The following is an 18,066-nucleotide window of genomic DNA, read 5'->3' as shown; positions in this document are numbered from 1 at the left end:
ACTTATAACAGTAAGCAATTGTAGTATTATTGTGACAATCGCTGGCTTCAACTGTGGAAACACCATCATTGGACATACATCTCAGTTTTAAACTGATTTGTTTCAGTTACTGCACTGAAGGCTCCTTTTTCAACTGGTTTGCTCCTGAGAATAAACGCATAAGTCTACATATATCACTAGCAGTGACTTGCTGGTAAGCATTAAGCAAAGGCTCATTCTTCCATAACAGTGGCATGAGTAGTTACAGATGGAAGGTGCAAGTGCTATGGTCTAGCATTTTTCCAATGTAGTGCAGAGGGGCCATTCTCTTTATATACTACAGGTTGAGTATCCCTTATCCAAAATGCTTGGGTCCAAAGGTATTTTGGATATCGGATTTTTCCGTAATTTGGATTAATTGCATACCATAATGAGATATCATGGCGATGGGACCTAAGTCTAAGCACAGAATGCATTTATGTTTCATATACACCTTATACACACAGCCTGAAGGTTATTTTAGCCAATATTTTTACTAACTTTGTGCATTAAACAAAGTGTGTGTACATTCACACAATTCATTTATGTTTCATATACACCTTATACACACAGCCTGAAGGTCATTTAATACAATATTTTTAATATCTTTGTGTATTAAACAAAGTTTGTGTACATTGAACCATCAAAAAGCAAAGGTTTCACCATCTCACTCTAACTCAAAAAAGTCTGTATTTCGGAATATTCCGTATTTCGGAATATTTGGATATGGGATACTCAACCTGTATAGTGTATTTCACTGCTATATCTGCAGCCTGTGCAGAGTAATTATACTTGGCACTCATACATAGTATAATTTGACACGGCCGTACTGGTGTTCCGAGGACATGCTTATAAACATAAGGCCAGTCCATTTGTGAATAGTTGTGGTTTCAAAGAATTTTCCCACATAATAGGCCTTTACTTACCTGTGTGCTTTGTTTGTGGCTGACGTGTCACATGGTGACTAAGTCAGGTGACTGCATATAATCTCATATGTAACTGGCATTTGTACTATATACGTCTACCAACTGCAATATTGCAGATATATAAAGACCATACTATATACATTTGAAGTGACTAAAAGAGGTGAGCTCAATAATTGTGGTCATACCTCACTGGAGATGCCCAATCTCTTCTGACATTGGAAGCTAAGCAGTGAAAGGCCGGGTTAGTAATAGGATGGGAGACCACCTCTGAACACCCTGGTACTGCAATAAATTGACTCCCTAACATAACGTCACTCACACTTGTACCATTCGGTAATCGATCCCACATGACCAATGATTTAATTCTCTGCATTTATAATAATCCAGAATGGATATCTGCAGAATAAATGATGGTCATATAGTACATGAGAGATAATGTGCAATGATGATATAATCAAAGTACTACATTTATCAATTTCCGGCATTTCATAGATTGTGATATTGATATTACCCATGACGTATTATTTATTTTCATATTTTCGCGAAACCTTTTTATCCACACACAGATACTCTTAAAATTCAATTTTAAATATCTACCTATTAAAAATGTTCTTACCAGTACTAAATATGTTATAATGTCATCCTCTGAATTAGAGTGCTCCCAAAAAAAAAAAAGTCTACTTTCCAATACTTCTTTGTCTTGGTTTCTCTGGTTTTATACTAAACCATACTGCTTGATGATCACTGGATCCCAGGTGCTCACCCACATATATGTCAGATATCTTTTCACCATTTGTAAGAATTAAATCTAATTATTGAGTCTTTGTGAGTGGGCTCCCTCACCAGTTGCTTGAGAGATGCTCCCTGTAAGGAATGTAGAAATTTGCCACTTGTAGCTGAACTTGTAAAAGACCCCTCCCAATTTACATCAGGTAAATTAAAGTCTTCCATGATTATGACTTCTCCCTTTAAAGTCATTTTAGTGATGCCATGTCTAGGGACTGTGTCATATGCTGCAGAGGATGTTTCCTCTCAGGAGGAATCCATTCCATATACACAGGAATGTAATGTCTTGTCTCAGATCCCAATTAATGAGATCCCAATTAATGAGCCTGAGTGGTTGTCCTCTATTAAGGGGATGATCTCTCAAATCTCTACCAGGGTAGCTTATACTGAGACTGAAACTCAGGCGTTAAAGAACTCTATGGCAGTTTGGTCAGGTTCTGTTCCTATTCCTGCAAAATCCCCTGGTATATACCCACAGAAACGTGCACTTGCCCAGATTATGCAAGATGACACGGATACCGACTCTGATACAGCAGACGGTGAGGGGGGCGGCATCCTTGCAAAGGGGGTGCAGCTCATGATTGAGGCCATTAGAGATGTGTTAAACATTAATGACACGCCACCTGAGCAGGTTGAGGAGGCTTACTTCACTGACAATAAGAAAGCCTTGCTAACCTTCCCTGCGTCAAAAGAATTAAATGCTATATTTGAAAAATCCTGGGTAAACCCAGAGAAAAAATTCCAGATCCCAAAAAGGGTTCTGGTTGCTTTTCCCTTCCATGAGGAGGATAGGAAAAATGGGAAAACCCACCCATAGTTGACGCATCTGTCTCCAGAAAGGTGGTTTTACCTGTCCCTGGATCTACAGCGTTAAAAGAACCGGCTGATTTTAAGATTGACATTACGCTCAAATCCATATACACTGCTTCAGGAGTGGCATTAAGGCCCACTATTGCCTGTGCATGGATTTCTAAGCCATAGTAAAGTGGTCAGGCACATTACTAGAGGATTTGGATACAATGGATAGAAGTGACATTGAATTGTTTCTACGTAACATACATGATTCTGCGGGGTTCGTGGTGGAATCCATGAAGGACCTGGGTACACTGACTGACAAGATTCTAGACACGATTCTTAGACAAGATTCTAGACACGATTCTTAGACAAGATTCTAGACAAGATTCTAGACAAGACAAGACTGGACTGGATTTTTAAACTAGACAAGACAAGACTGGACTGGACTGGATTCTGCACACTGAATTCTAGACAGGACTGGATTCTAAACACCGGACTGAATTCTGCACAGGACTGGATTCTAAACACCGGACTGGATTCTGCACACTGAATTCTAGACAGGACTGGATTCTAGACAAGACACTGGACTAAAAAAGAAAAAACTACTATTTAGCTTTGTTTCTTTTTTGTTGTATGGCCGGTGATAATGTTACATTCCCGGTGCTCAGAACAAGAGAGATGTTGCGTAGTGAGTCCAGAGCACCAGAACGTGACACTGAAATAAGGTGTGGTATGGAAATAGCCCCTAGCAGCCTACCTCCATTGTTTCACCCGTGTGGTCAGTTCACGCCTGCGTGACTATGGTTTCTTGGGCCCACGGCAGCCGCGTTTGAAGGGCGGATTAGGTCTGCCCAACTCTGATGCCCCCAGGTCTTAGTGTGAGACAAGGCGTGAACCGAGACAGGATAATAACAAGGGGACCTCTAACTAAAGCAAACAGAAAGCTAGGGGCTACTAACAACCCTAAAACTAAATATATGTGCGGCACGCCGCCAAAGGAAAAGAACAACAAAGGAGATGCTGTCCACACGCCGACACAATACTGTTGTGTACCGGCGGTGACAGCATATGCAGAACCCTATGCAAAACACCAGTAACAAATAAACCAAAGAATACAGCGGCCTAGGCCGACGGACGCGGCAAAGCCGCTACTCACGGAACCGGTACGAATACTGGCAAACGGACAGGAACCCCCAATGTAGCCGACACAGGCTCTCAGAACCGGAGGACAGGCAGAATCCCAGGACTTCTGGACAGGAACGCTTCACGGCAGGACATGGGATCAGACACTGGAACCGACACAGGAACCGACACTCAGGAACCGACACTCAGGAACCGACACTCAGGAACCGACACTCAGGAACCGACAGGAACTAGCTCAGAACTCAAGAACTATCACCGGCGTCTGTGTATTGCACTGAGCCAGAATATAACAGAGAGCCCTAATTAATTATGTCGTGCAGCTGCCCTGTTGCATGACTCCAAACTGACAAGATGCAATTAGCAGACAGGTGAGGCCAACCACATGGAAACAGGCTGCAATTACACAGACTCACCACCGACAGCAAACAATAATCTTCTAAACCAGAGCAAAGGGAAATCCTGGCCTGCAAGAGAACTATAAATATAAAATACGGAAAACAGGAATGAACCACTACCTGTGGTTCATAACAGTACCCTCTCCTTAAGGGTGAGCTCCGAACACCCCATGACACCCACGGGGAACATAAACAGAAGTATAACATAAAATACATAACCAAAATGCAAAACAGGAATGAGCCACAGCCGTGGCTCATAACAGATAGAGGGCATTACAGTAGTCTAATCGAGATGATACAAATGCATGTATGACTTTTGGCATATCAACTGAGGGAATTAAGTGGTTGATTCTGGCTATGTTCCTCAGGTGAAAGAATGAGGATTTGATTGTGGCTGATATCTGATGTTTAATACCCCTTTTCCACTAGCTCAAAAAACACGGGTAAATGCACGGGGGCGCGCATTTACCCGTGTTTTTTGCAAGTGGAAAAGGGTAAACCCGGATCAAGTGACCCGTGAATCCTACCTGGCTATCTACCTGGGTAGGACACGGGAATGATCCGGGTTGGGTTGTAGTGTAAACGGGAGCCGTGTCGATGCGACACGGCTCCCGTTTACACTGTATGGAAGGTCGGCGCTGGGAGATCATGTAATCTCCCTGCGCCGCCCCTGCCGCGTCACTAGAAGCGTCACCAACCCGGCATATGCCGGGTTGTGACTGCTGATGGGAAAGGGGCCGAGCACGGGTCGCAGCAGGGGGCAGCTCCCGTGTCAGGCTCCCGGCTGCGACCCGTGCTCGTAGGTGGAAAAGGGGTATAAGTGTCAAGCCACCATCCAGGACAACGCCAAGATTCCGCACACGATCGCTGGTCTGTAATTCTGAATCCCCGAGTGTAAGTCCAGTTGGTTGGCTATGCTGCAGTCTTGTCCTTTGATGTTGCGGTCGTATCATAAGGACCTCTGTTTTATCCGGGTTCAGTCGCAGCCAACTGGCGCTCATCCACTCCTGTAGTTCAGCTAGACAGCCATTTAGGGTTGCTATTGGGTTATCAGTGCCCGGAGCAAAGGACAAGTACAGTTGTGTATCATCTGCATAGCAGTGGTAGACCAGGCCATGGCGCCTGATTATTTCGCCCAATGGGAGCATGTATACTGCAAAAAGCATGGGGGATAGTATAGAACCTTGTGGGACACCACATGGCAATGGCACTGGTGGTGATGAGTATAATCCAGATGATACTTTCTGTGACCTGCCTGTGAGAAATGATTTGAACCAGCTTAGGAGATCCAGAAGGATTAATATTATGTAGAAAATGTTCTACTGCTCTTATTCCATCCTTGTGACCGATAGAGGTGTACCGTGCCTCAACATCTAGTGATACCAGATATTGGTTGTCCTCTAATCTTAGATCATGCACTTTCCTTAGTATGTCAGTTGTGTCCTGGACATACGAGGGAAGATCTAAAACAAATTGTCTGAGATGCAAATCAAGAAAGATGCTCGCCCTTTCTGTTAGTCCCCCTATACCGGACACAATGGGTCTTCCCGGTGGGTTTTGGATGTTTTTATGTATTTTAGGCAGCATGTAAAAAGTGGGAATTCTGGGATTCTGAATCAATAAGTAATCATATTCCTGTTTGGTAATTATTCCTTGTGCTTGTGCTTGGTTGATGATGTTATCATAAATTGATTTATAATTCTGAAGTGGATTGAGTAGTATTCGTCTATAGCATTTAGTAGTGTCAAGTTGTCGCTGTGCTTCCTTGATATAGTCTATTTTGGACCAGATCACAATGTTGCCCCCTTTGTCCGAGGGCTTAATAACAACCTCATGCCATGTCTGTATTTCTTTTATGGCAATTCTTTCTTGTCGAGTGAGATTGGAATATCTCAAATATTTATTTTTATTTATATGTATTTGATCAAACTCTTTGGCCACCAGTTTCATAAAGACCTGTACTTCAGGGCAGATTTGCACTTGAGGAAAATATGTGGACTTCTTTTTACAGATAGGTCTGGTGGTGAGTTCTTCTTAGGTATATTGAAATTTGTTCTTGTTCAAGTTCCTGTAAAGCAATAAGAGCTTCTTGTTCCATCTGAGATAAACCTGGGGATGGTGTTTGAAAGGTCTCCGACATTGATGCACTATTTGCTGTCACTTCTAATTGGGCCAACGAGGGAATGGTTTCTTTATCAGCATATAGTTTAGTTAACAGTAGCTTTCTGCCAAATAGTTTTAAATCTTTTTCCCCTTTGAATCTGTTAAAGTGTTCTGTGGGGGAAAAAGTCAGGCCTTTATTAAGTATGGATTCTTGTGCTTGTATGAGTATATGATCTGATAGATTGATAATCTTCAGTTTGGAGTCATCATCTTCACAGGCTTGAGTTACCAACGGTCCTGTTGGTGTTGTCTCTTGTATGTGTTGCGGGTCGTAGGGGGTGAGGAATCCCATTGCTGCGGTCCTCTTCTTCCTCTTGCCCCCCCCCCCCCGCCTCGTCTTCCGCCTCCTTGTCTGCCTCCTCCTCCTTCGGGATCCCCTAAATAAGAAGCTGAATTCTGAGGGTTGCTAGGTGTGTCGTTCTTGGCGTTGGAATATCTCTCTGTAGTATAATCTGGGGTATCTTCTGCTCCAGATATCTCTGCCTCAGATGACAAATATTGGTCTGTGTGCCTAGGAGGATCTCTTTTCCAGGATGACTTCTGCCATTTGAAGATTTTCCCAGATGCAAAGTCTCTTTTGTCTCTTGCGTATTTAGTCTTTTTTCTGTCTATGATCGTTTGCTCATAGGCTTGGAGTTCCAATTTGTTTTTTTCAAAGCACCGTTGGAATTGAGAGTCCTTCTCCCAACTTTCCAACTTCTTACCTAGTTCCTCCAGGTTGCGTTCACACTCCTCCAATATTAGGTTGTTATGGTTAATTAAGACGTTCATAAGTTCATTGGAACACTTTAGAAGGGTGTGTTCCCATTCCTTTTTAAGATTTTCACTAGCCAGGTCAAATGTTGGAAAGACTCTTGGGCGAAGGCCGCGTGGAGATATTTTATTTTTGATATCATTTTCTAGGGTAGTCAGATCCCAATTGGTTCTAATTTGTTTCCGTAATACTAAGTTACATTTTTGGAAGTCCTCTTCCCAACTAATGTGGGGTTCAGTATCTACCAGATCACTCGGAAAGATGTCATCCAGATTGTCCTTATTTTTACGTCTCGAGCAAAGCTCTTGTTTTAAACTGAAACTCATAATATAATATGTTTGAAAAACTCCTAAAATGAAAATTGTATGCACGGGACAGGGTTTCCTAAGAGAAGAGAGCACCTGTTCCTAAGTAGTGTGAATGTGCAGGTATCCCAGGAAAGCTGAGTTATCAGCTGATATGTAGTTTTTGAAAAAGAAGTGGTGGGAACCGCACAAGTCCAAATTAAATACAGATAGTTGCCTCTGAAAAACGAAATTATTATTGAATTGCTTCTGAGTATAGCAATCTTATGTATATGGATAACCTATCCTAGTACATATAATTGTTGCTTTCAGTGGTGCTCCCTAGAGTCAAAAAGTAGTCAACCAGAGAAACCAAGACAAAGAAGTATTGGAAAGTAGACTCTTTTTTGGGAGCACTCTAATTCAGAGGATGACATTATAACATATTTAGTACTGGTAAGAACATTTTTAATAGGTAGATATTTAAAATTGAATTTTAGGAGTATCTGTGTGTGGATAAAAAGGTTTCGCGAAAATATGAAAATAAATAATACGTCATGGGTGATATCAATATCACAATCTATGAAATGCCGGAAATTGATAAATGTAGTACTTTGATTATATCATCATTGCACATTATCTCTCATGTACTATATGACCATCATTTATTCTGCAGATATCCATTCCGGATTATTATAAATGCAGAGAATTAAATCATTGGTCATGTGGGACCGATTACCGAATGGTACAAGTGTGAGTGACGTTATGTTAGGGAGTCAATTTATTGCAGTACCAGGGTGTTCAGAGGTGGTCTCCCATCCTATTACTAACCCGGCCTTTCACTGCTTAGCTTCCAAGGTCAGAAGAGATTGGGCATCTCCAGTGAGGTATGACCGCAATTATTGGGCTCACCTCTTTTAGTCACTTCAAATGTATATAGTATTGTCTTTATATATCTGCAATATTGCAGTTGGTAGACGTATATAGTACAAATAAACAAACAAGGAGAAATGGCTGCGCTGAATTTCAGAAATACATGTGATATAATCAGTAGAGAGAGCCAACGTGTCAATTATAAGATATCAGATTTATTAAAACATTAACAGTGTACTGAATAAAAAGCAATAAACATGAAAATTCCTCAATAACTTGGTCTCAAGGTGTCAGTCATTTTGCAGCTGTAACATGTAATGTTAAAGTCCGTATTCCGTAGTTAAAAGTAGTGCTGCTAATGGTGCACAGAAATGAGCACAGAATGTAGTAGTAAAGCTGCTGTGATAGAGTGACGGTGTGTTACCGGTAGGTCATTCAATATATATCTGCAATATTGCAGTTGGTAGACGTATATAGTACAAATGCCAGTTACATATAAGATTATATGCAGTCACCTGACTTAGTCACCATGTGACACGTCAGCCACAAACAAAGTACACAGGTAAGTAAAGGCCTATTATGTGGGAAAATTCTTTGAAACCACAACTATTCACAAATGGACTGGCCTTATGTTTATAAGCATGTCCTCGGAACACCAGTACGGCCGTGTCAAATTATACTATGTATGAGTGCCAAGTATAATTACTCTGCACAGGCTGCAGATATAGCAGTGAAATACACTATAGTATATAAAGAGAATGGCCCCCCTGCACTACATTGGAAAAATGCTAGACCATAGCACTTGCTCCTTCCATCTGTAACTACTCATGCCACTGTTATGGAAGAATGAGTCTTTGCTTAATGCTTACCAGCAAGTCACTGCTAGTGATATACTGTATGTAGACTTATGCGTTTATTCTCAGGAGCAAACCAGTTGAAAAAGGAGCCTTCAGTGCAGTAACTGAAGCAAATCAGTTTAAAACTGAGATGTATGTCCAATGATGGTGTTTCCACAGTTGAAGCCAGCGATTGTCACAATAATACTACAATTGCTTACTGTTATAAGTCACAGTACGTATGAATTTAACCCAGCATTGTACACCTCTGAAAAGTAGAAGAAGGAGGAAACAAATCAATCCTTCTGATGTTACTGGCTGGAATATAGACAGTGAATGCTCCTGGTTGTAGTTAGAAGGAAACAAAAGTAGCTGTTATGTGAACAAAGTATTTAAATTGTTTCAACTGTTGATGTGCTGAGTTACTAATAATGCAAGCAGTGCTCTGATAATTACTGGGAACACACAAGTCCTTCTAATGTTGCAGATTGGAAAACAAGCACATTGAGTGTTCCTAGTCGTAGTTGAAAAGAAAACAACCGTGGCTATTGTATAAGCATGTTGTTTCAATTGTTCCAGCTGATCATAAACTACATTACTGATAGTACAAGCAGTGCTCTGGTAATTGCTGGTGGCTCAGGAATATGTACTTTAGATTATATAGGTAGTTCAAAACGGTGCGAGGTATATACAATACCCAAGACCACTGGTAGTGCTGCCGCTGGGAGTCCCGTTTCCAGCCGTGCATCGGCTCCGGGGATTACCACGGCGTGAGGATGTGGTGTCTTCGCGGCCGTTACCTGGTGACCGCCTAGAGACTCCGGCTGATGCGGTCACGTGTGCGCATCACGTGATCGCAATCTCCTGTCCTGACGTACGTTTCACAAAGAAAGCTTGATCACAGGGCGTGATGTAATCTCTAAGAGTATAAAGACAAGATCCAACTCCTGTCACACAAATACAAAGGTGTTGGATTTTAGAAATGCTGACTTTGCAAAAATGGGGAGATGTTTAAATGATTCATTGGTGGACTGGAGGAACCTGGAAGGAGTGCAGGAGAGGTGGGAAAAACTGAAAAGTGCAATACTAAGTGCAACAGACCTTTGTATCAAAACAGTTAGAAAGAGCACCGGGAAAAGGAAGCCAGTGTGGTTCACAAAAGAAGTATCAACTAGTGTGAAAGCAAAAAAGATGGCTTTTAGGAAATACAAACAGACTCAAAATAATAACGACAAAGAGGTGTATCCTGACAGACGGAAAGATGCTAAGAAAGTGATCAGACGTGCAAAGGCAGAAGCTGAGGAGAAAATGACCCAGGTCAGTAGATAAAGGGGGCAAAACTTTTTTTTAAGTGTATAAGTAAAAGGAGAAAATCAAATGGAGGAATAATAAGACTTAAGACAGAGAGTGAGCATTTGGTGGAGGTAGACAAGGCAATAGCAGATCACCTAAATAATTATTTTTGCTCAGTATTTACTACAGAAGAAGGGATGGGGCCACAGTTAAGTTGCAAGGATATTCATAAAAATAACGCAGATGAAAGTACATTTACAGAAGAGAAGGTCCTAACAGAACTTCCAAAACTAAAAGTGGATAAATAAATGGGACCAGATGGGATACACCCAAGGATACTCCAAAGAGCTAAAAGATGTGCTGGTTACACCTTTAACAGAATTATTTAACCAGTCACTAAATACAGGTGCTATTCCAGAGGACTGGAAAAGAGCAAATGTAGTTCCACTGCACAAATGTGGAAGCAAGGAAGAAGCAAGTAACTACAGACCAGTAAGCCTTACATCAGTAGCAGGGAAAGTAATGGAAAAACTATTAAAGGAAAGAGTTGTGGAATATCTTAAATCAAACAACTTACAGGATCCAAAACAGCATGGATTTACTGGTGGGAGATCATGCCAAACAAATCTTATTGACTTTTTTGACTCTGTGACGAAAATAATAGATCAAGGAGGAGCTGTAGATGTAGCATATCTAGACTTTAGTAAGGCATTTGACACTGTCCCACATCGCAGACTGCTAAATAACCTTGAGAGCGTGGGGGTGGATTATAAAATAGTTAAATGGATAAGAACCTGGTTGCAGGATAGGAAACAGACAGTTGTAGTTAATGGAGTGCAATCTATGGAGGGAAATGTTACCAGTGGAGTACCCCAGGGATCTGTACTTGGTCCAGTTCTCTTTAATATCTTTGTTGGTGACATTGCAGATGGTATTGAAGGGAAGGTATGCCTTTTTGCAGATGATACAAAGATATGCAATAGGGTAGACACACCGGGAGGGGTAAAACAAATGATTGATGACCTAGGTAGGCTTGAGAAATGGTCAAGAACGTCGCAACTACAGTTTAATGCTAAAAAATGCAAAATCATGCACTTGGGTCTCAAAAACCCAAAGGCTAAATATAGTATCAAGGGTACTATAACGGAAACTACTGAGGAGGAAAGGGATTTAGGAGTAACTATTTCAAGTGACTTGAAGGCAGGAAAGCAATGCAACAAAGCAATGAGAAAGGCAAGTCAGATGCTTGGTTGCATAGGGAGAGGAATCAGTAGCAGGAAAAAAGAAGTGATAATGCCACTGTATAGGTCATTGGTGCGGCCCCATCTGGAATACTGTGTCCAGTTCTGGAAACCATATCTCCAGAAGGATATAAATACATTAGAGAGTGTACAAAGAAGGGTAACTAAAATGGTGCATGGCCTACATCAGAAAACTTACCCGGAAAGGCTGAAAGATCTTAACATGTATAGTTTGAAGGAGAGAAGGGAAAGGGGGGACATGATAGAAACTTTCAAATACATCAAGGGTCTTAAAGTTCAGGAGGGAAACATTTATTTATTATTTATTTATTTATTAACAGTTTCTTATATAGCGCAGCATATTCCGTTGCGCTTTACAATTAGAACAACAGTTATAGAACAAAACTGGGTAAAAACAGACAGACAGAGGTAGGAAGGCCCTGCTCGCAAGCTTACAATCTATAGGGAAATAGGCATAGATACACAAGGATTGATGCTACCTATTGCATAATGGTCCACCAGATTGCTAGGTTCTTAATGGGTTGTATGATGATACCCCACAAAGTTATCCAGGTGTCAGGAGGGTGTGAGACTAAAGAAAGACAAGATATGTGATGTTATGAATACTCTACAGAGGATGTAATTAGATAGGGAAGCACTGAAGGTTATGTGGGTGGGTCTGGAATTTGATAGGCTTGTCTGAAGAGGTGAGTTTTCAGGGAACATTTAAAGGTTTGGAGACTAGAGGCGAGTCTTACTGTGCGTGGGAGGGCATTCCACAGAGTGGGTGAAGCCCGGATAAAGTCCTGTAATTTTGAGTGTGAACAAGTAATGCGTGTGGATGAGAGACGTAGGTCTTGTGCAGAGCGGAGAGGTCGGGTAGGGAGATATTTTGAGATGAGTGAAGAGATGTATGTTGGTGCAGTTTGGTTAATAGCCTTGTATGTGAGTAAAAGTATTTTATATTTAATACGGTAGAATACCGGTAACCAATGGAGGGACTGACAGAGCGGATCTGCAGACGATGAACGTCTGGCAAGGAAGATTAGCCTCGCAGCTGCATTCAAAATGGATTGTAGTGGTGAGAGCTTATGTTTGGGAAAACCGGTCAGGAGACTATTACAATAATCAATGCGGGAGATAATGAGAGCATGGATTAGAGTTTTTGCTGTGTCTTGTGTAAGATAAGGCCGTATTTTGGATATGTTTCTTAGATGTATGTAACATGATCTGGAGACAGATTGAATGTGGGTAACAAAGGACAGTTCAGAGTCAAGAATGACACCTAGGCAGCGAGCTTGTGGGGTAGGGGTGATTGCAGAGTTCTCAACAGTGATAGAGATATCAGGTTGGAAACTACTATTGGCCGGTGGAAATATAATTAATTCTGTTTTGGAAATATTAAGTTTGAGGTGGCGAGATGTCATCCAAGATGAAATGGCAGAAAGGCATTCAGTGACACGGCCCAATACAGATGGTGACAAATCAGGGGAGGATAGGTAGATTTGAGTATCATCCGCATACAGATGGTACTGAAATCCGAAAGAGTTGATTAGTTTGCCAAGAGATGTGGTATAGATAGAGAAAAGCAGAGGACCTAGGACTGAGCCTTGTGGTACTCCAACTGATAGAGGTAGCGAAGGAGAGGTGGAATCAGAGAAACGAACACTGAAGGAGCGATTAGATAGGTAGGATGAGAACCAAGAAAGGGCTGTGTCCTGAATACCTAGGGATTGTAGTGTTTGTATGAGAAGAGAGTGGTCAACAGTGTCAAAAGCAGCAGAGAGATCAAGGAGAATAAGTAGAGAGAAATGTCCTCTAGATTTAGCAGTGACCAAATCATTCACTACCTTAGTCAGTGCTGTCTCTGTGGAGTGTTGGGCACGAAATCCTGACTGAAGTGGGTCCAGTAGGCTGTGTGAGTTAAGAAAGTGTGTGAGGCGAGTGTAGGCAAGTCTCTCCAGTAGCTTGGAGGGGCATGGGAGCTGAGAGATGGGACGGTAGTTAGAGAGAGTGTTCGGGTCAGAGTTTTGTTTTTTCAGAATGGGAGTAATTACTGCATGCTTGTATAGAGAAGGAAAGATACCAGTAGACAGGGAGAGATTACAGATTTTCGTTAAGGTTGGGATGAGCACAGTAGACAGAGCTTTACTAATTTGTGAGGGTATAGAGTCAAGGGGAGAGGTATTAGAGTAGGCAGATGAAAAGAGTGCAGATACTTCATCTTCATTTGTAGGATCAAAGGAAGAGAAGGTGTTAGAGGGTTCAGGCAGGGAATTGAGCAGGTCACTTGCTGTGGAAGAGCATACCATTTCATTTCGGATCTTGTCAATCTTGTCCTTGAAATAGGAAGCAAGATCTTGCGCACTGACAGTGGCTGGTGGGTTAGGTGAGGGAGGGACAAGAAGTGATTTAAATGTATTAAAAAGTCGCTTGGGGTTAGAGGCTTGAGCAGAGATGATAGATTGAAAATATGTTTGTTTGGCAGTGTCCAGAGCAGTACGATAAGAGTGGTAGGTGGTCTTATATGTGAGAAAGTCACTTGAACTACGAGATTTACGCCACTGGCGTTCAACTTTTTGTGAGAGTTTTTGTAAGTGTCTAGTGTATTTAGAGTGCCACGGTTGACATCTAAGTCTACGTGGAGTGTGATGGGTAGCTGGAGCCACTTCATCAAGTGCTGTTACTAGAGTTTGGTTAAGGTGTGACACAGCAGTCTCTGGAGAGGTGAATGTAGAAATTGGTGAAAGTAGTGGTTGCAGAGAGGTAGATAGTTGTTGAAAATTAATAGCGTTAATATTTCTGCGGGTAAGAGGTGTCCTTGTAGACTTTAGGGACATGGAGTTTGAAGTAATGGAGGAGAGCATGCATGTGATAAGGTTGTGATCTGAGAGAGGGAAAGGAGTGTTAGTGAGTTCAGAAACAGAGCATAGTCTGGTGAATACAAGATCAAGGCAGTGGCCCTCCTGATGAGTAGGGGAGTCAGTCCATTGGGAGAGGCCAAGAGAGGAGGTTAGAGAGAGTAGTTTAGAGGCATGGGGAGATTGTGGACTGTCAATAGAGAGATTGAAATCACCCATAATGATGGTGGAGATGTCAGAGGATAGAAAGTGAGGGAGCCATGCAGAAAAATCTTCCAGAAACTTTTTGGTTTGCCCAGGTGGGCGATAGATAGCTGCAACACGCAGAGAGAAAGGGGTGAAAATCCTAATAGAGTGTACTTCAAAGGATGTAAATGTGAGTGAGGGAACAGGTGGTAAAACGATGTGCGTGTAAGATTTGGACAGTAATATTCCAACACCCCCTCCCTTGATGTTACCAGGCCTGGGGGTGTGTGTGAAGTGGAGGCCACCATGTGACAGTGCTGCAGGGGAGGCAGTGTCTGATTGTGTGAGCCAGGTTTCTGTTATAGCCAGCATATTGAATTTGTTTGCTATGAAAAGGTCATGAATAGCTGTTAATTTGTTGCAAACAGAGCGTGCATTCCATAAAGCACATTTTAGTGACTTGGAGGTAGATGGGAGACAAGTGATGTTGATAAGGTTTGTTGATTTTATATTCCGTTGTGAATCAGCTGAATGTGAGCGTGGTATGTGGATGGGACCTGGATTTGGGGATATGTCACCAGCTAGTAGAAGCAGAAGAAGAGAGAGATAGGTATAGTTGGGGGAGGTGTGTGATAGTTTCTTATGGTGACAGGTAGAGGATGTGACAGTTAGTGTACATAGATAGGTTAAAAGCTCATGAGTGTTAATAAGAGGGGAGTGGATTAATGAGGCTGCAATGTGTACAGAGCGATAAATAACAGGAATAGTGAAGGACGATGTCATTTTATAGAGGATACCATGAAGTGCTATGAGGAAAAACAGTTTGTGGAGCATGGTGTTTATAAAGAGTAAAGTATAGATAGGAAAATGCTTATGGAAATTGTTAATTAAATGGTAGATTTACCTGCTTTCCAATGTTTTTCAATGTTTGTTCAACTGTTGGTTTAACTGTTCTTTTTAAAATTTCCTAACTTTGTAATTTCCAAACTTCGTATATTTCTAAACTTCTGACAACTGCCCCATAACTGAATGCTAACATATACTAGTTCTAATTTACAAAGGCTTCAGCTGAAGCTAATTGGACATCTAATCAAAGGAATTATATTACCCTGTGTTAAGTAAACACCAGTCCATGTATGCTAATAAACTCCACTCCACTGACCAACATCTATACAAAGATAATATCAGCTATAAGCAAGTACTAATATTCTACAAATACAATTACATACACTAACATTCTTCAAAGGAAGAGAAGTATTAGAACTCGAGGACATACACTGAGACTGGAGGGGGGGAGGTTCAGGGGAAATTTAAGGAAAAATTACTCCACAGAAAGGGTAGTGGATAAGTGGAATAGCCTCTCATCAGAGGTGGTAGAGGCTAAGACTGTAGAGCAATTTAAACATGCTTGGGATAGGCATATGAATATCCTTACAAAAAATGAAGGTTCAAAAAGGGTTGAGATTGCCTAAAGAATAAAAAATAAAAAAAGGGCAGACTAGATGGACCAAGTGGTTCTTATCTGCCGTCAAATTCTGTTTCTATGGCTATGTGAGACAACAAACACCCCCACACACACAGGGAAATGTCGGACACAGTTTCCCCACCCAAGTATGCCACAGAGTCATAGAGATTAGAGCCAACCCACACACAGCGCTTACTGAGGTAGATATAATACAACTACCTAGCGCTTACTGTGTACCTTAATAGACTACACAGTATTTACACAGCCTCATCCCCCCCTTCTACAACTCCCTGGTACCGCACAGCAGTGCCGTTTCTAGCGGCGGGCGAGCCGTGCAACCGCACGGGGCGCCCGCCGCGGCACTTTGTTACTCCTTATCGCCTCTCCCGAGCGCTCCTGCTCGGGGGGCGGAGTTTCGCGGAATGACGCGTCGCGTCGTGACGTCACGACGCAAACGCGTCATTCCGCGAAGCCCCGCCCCCCGAGCAGGAGCGCTCGGGAGAGGCGATAAGGAGATAAGCAAGAAGGAGGAGGCGGCCGGCGCGAGGGACGTGAGGCGGCGGGACCGAAGAGCGGGAAGACGTAAGTATTCTCTCTCTCCCCCCTCTCCCCCTTCCTTCCCCTCGACTTGAAACCTGCCTGCAGCTGCCGCACTGTGTAAAATGGGGACACCTGCCTATGGGGATACCTGCCTGCCGCACTGTATAAAATGGGGGCACCTGTCTGCGTACTGTGTAATATGGGGGCACCTGCTTGCTTACTGTGTAATATGGGGGCACCTGCCTGCGTACTGTGTAATATGGGGGCACCTGCTTGCTTACTGTGTAATATGGGGGCACCTGCTTGCTTACTGTGTAATATGGGGGCACCTGCTTGCTTACTGTGTAATATGGGGGCATCTGCCTGCGTACTGTGTAATATGTGGGCATCTGCCTGCGTACTGTGTAATATGGGGGCATCTGCCTACGTACTGTGTAATATGGGGGCATCTGCCTGCGTACTGTGCAAAATGGGGATATCTGCCTGTCGAGCTGTGTAAAATGGGGATACCTGCCTGCCACACTGTGTAAAATAGGGATACCTGCCTGCGTACTCTGTAATATGGGGGCACCTGCCTGCGTACTGTGTAATATGGGGGCATCTGCCTGCGTACTGTGTAATATGGGGGCATCTGCCTGCGTACCGTGTAAAATGGGGATATCTGCCTGCCGTACTGTGTAAAATGGGGGCACCTGCCTGCCGCACTGTGTAATATGGGGATACCTGCCTGCCGCACTGTGTAATATGGGGGCACCTGCCTGCGTGCTGTTTAAAATGGGGATATCTGCCTGTCGTGCTGTGTAAAATGGGGATATCTGCCTGCCGTGCTGTGTAAAATGGGGATATTTGCCTGCCGTGCTGTGTAAAATGGGGATACCTGCCTGCCGCACTGTGTAAAATGGGGATACCTGCCTGCTGCACTTTGTAAAATGGGGGCACCTGCCTGCGTACTGTGTAAAATGGGGATACCTGCCTACCGTACTGTGTAAAATGGGGATACCTGCCTTCCGTACTGTGTAAAATGGGGACACCTGCCTGCCGCGCTGTGTAAAATGGGGACACTTGCCTGCTGTAATGTGTAAAAAGGGGACATTTTTATTTTTTCCCCCCTGTGGTGGGTGTGATGATATCAGATGAGGCCATGCCCACTTTAATGAGACCACGCCCATTTTAATCAGGCCACACACCCTTGTCGGGAACGCGCGCGCCGTAGGCGCGCGCATGCTTTTTCTTTTTATGGCTATATGGGGGGGGGCACACTTTTTTTTTTAGAGCAATTGGGGGGGGGGGGGCGCATTTTGAAATCTCGCACTGGGAGCCAAATTGTCTAGAAACGGCCCTGCCGCACAGAATAGCTGGAGTTGCTTGGAGGGACAGCTCTCAGTCAGCGTCTCTGTATAGGATCTGCAGGCAGGAAAATGGAGCTGAACGCTGCTGGGTCCGCTCTGCCCCCTGAACATGGCGCCGTCTTCCCGCTCTTCAATTCTTTATACAGACCTGAGGATTT

At 42.9% G+C, this 18,066-nt stretch overlaps 2 pseudogenes; one reads left to right on the top strand and one right to left on the bottom strand.

Annotated features, from left to right (window-relative positions):
• Positions 1-1,115: 1,115 nt before the first annotated feature.
• Positions 1,116-1,235, top strand: LOC134949597 (5S ribosomal RNA; annotated as a pseudogene).
• Positions 1,236-8,045: 6,810 nt separating this feature from the next.
• LOC134943141 (5S ribosomal RNA) lies at positions 8,046-8,165 on the bottom strand (annotated as a pseudogene).
• Positions 8,166-18,066: the final 9,901 nt, after the last annotated feature.

The sequence above is a fragment of the Pseudophryne corroboree genome, chromosome 1 (genome assembly GCF_028390025.1).
Source record: "Pseudophryne corroboree isolate aPseCor3 chromosome 1, aPseCor3.hap2, whole genome shotgun sequence".
NCBI lineage: Eukaryota > Metazoa > Chordata > Amphibia > Anura > Myobatrachidae > Pseudophryne > Pseudophryne corroboree.
Note: the sequence above shows the minus strand (reverse complement) of the source record. Positions and strands in the feature narration are given on the sequence as shown.